General features: G+C 55.5%; 1 non-coding gene across 1 annotated transcript; it reads right to left on the bottom strand.

Moving 5' to 3' along the window:
• Positions 1-970: 970 nt before the first annotated feature.
• On the bottom strand, positions 971-1043 carry TRNAR-UCU (transfer RNA arginine (anticodon UCU)). Its single transcript has one exon. It is a non-coding gene; the product is annotated as a tRNA-Arg (tRNA).
• Between the last annotated feature and the right edge of the window lie 617 nt (positions 1044-1660).

Below are 1660 nucleotides of genomic sequence, written 5' to 3' on the forward strand. Positions count from 1 at the left end.
CAGGGCAGGACCACTCAGCTCGGCTGTGTCTGATGCAGCTCCCAAACTCAGACGCTGCAAACAAGCTAAGGGTGCAGCAGAGGATTGTAGCCAGGACAAGCAGGGTCTGTAATGCCTCCTGACAAGTGCCCTGCCAAACACACCCCCGTGAGGCTTGTACAAAAAGGATGTGGCCAAGTTGGAGAGAGTAAACGGCTGTGGGACTGGGGGGCAGGATTTGTAAGGAGAGGCTAAGGGAACTGGGTGTATTGAGTTTGGAAAAGAGAAGACTGAGAAGGGATTTGATAGCAGCCTTTACCTACCTGGTACGGTTAAGGGCTTGCAGACCAAGCCCTACGAGAAGAGACTAGGGCACCTGGACCTTTTCAGCCTCCGCAAGAGAAGGTTGAGAGGAGACCTTGTGGCTGCCTATAAGTTCATCACGGGGGCACAGAAGGGAATTGGTGAGGCTTTACTCACCAAGGCGCCCCCGGGGGTTACAAGAAATAATGGCCACAAGCTAGCAGAGAGCAGATTTAGACTGGACATTAGGAAGAACTTCTTCACAGTTCGAGTGGCCAAGGTCTGGAATGGGCTCCCAAGGGAGGTGGTGCTCTCCCGTCCCCTGGGGGTCTTCAAGAGGACGTTGGATAAGCATCTAGCTGGGGTCATCTAGACCCAGCACTCTTTCCTGCTTATGCAGGGGGTCGGACTCGATCATCGCTTGAGGTCCCTTCTGACCCTGACATCTATGAATCTATACCTGCAGGGTGGTTTCAAGGAGCACAAAGCTGGACTGCTCTCAGGGGCCACAGATGAAAGAAGAAGGCACAATAGGCTCAAAGTTGAGCAAGGGAGGGTTAAGTTGGATGTTAGTAAAACCTCCCTCCTTATGAGGGTGGTGAAGCACTGGAACTGGTTACTTAGAAGAAGCCTGTGAACATATGTTCACTGCCTTCTCATCTGCACCTTGGTTAAAGGTTAACAAGACCACCCCAGGAGGGACTTGAACCCGCAATCCCTGGCTTAGAAAGCCAGTGCCTTATCCATTGGGCCACTGGGGTTTCTTGGTGCCCTTTTTCCCCAAGGATGGGCTTCCCTGCCTGCGCCCATGTGTTCTCAAAACAACGGTGGACAATGAATGCTTTTCTTCTGGCACTGCAGGACTGCCATTTACTGGGTGAGACCACAGATCCCGCATCCAGCCTCCCGTGTCACACGGTGCTAGACAGCGGATGCTGAAAGGCAGAGCAAACCGGGTCAGACCAGGGTATTTTGCACGGTTCCTCTTCCACTTGCAGCCTCCATTGTTTAGGGTCTAGGACGCTGCGATTCAGAGGCTGTCTGCTCTAGAAGCAGCTCCTGGGTGGCACCATGCTGTGCTGGACGGCAACGCGCTTCTCTTCAACCCCAGAAGCCAGGTTCCTCTCCTGCTCGCTGGCCACCTGCTCCTGCTCGCCCACCTCTGCTGCTCACATGCCTCCCTCTCCTGCTCTCCTGCTCCTGCCACCGGGTGCCAAGCCGGCAGGTTGGCCAGCCACTCCTCCATGACGGTGCCCAGCTGCCCAGCAGGAGGGTGCTGTCCTACGCCTGGTGCTGGTGGAGACGGTGCATTCAGAGGGTCTGGTCATCGGGGCACCATTCCTCATGCTGCATCCCCGGTGGCAGCTGGTGCCTCTCC

This window comes from Alligator mississippiensis, chromosome 11 (genome assembly GCF_030867095.1).
Source record: "Alligator mississippiensis isolate rAllMis1 chromosome 11, rAllMis1, whole genome shotgun sequence".
NCBI classification, from domain to species: domain Eukaryota; kingdom Metazoa; phylum Chordata; order Crocodylia; family Alligatoridae; genus Alligator; species Alligator mississippiensis.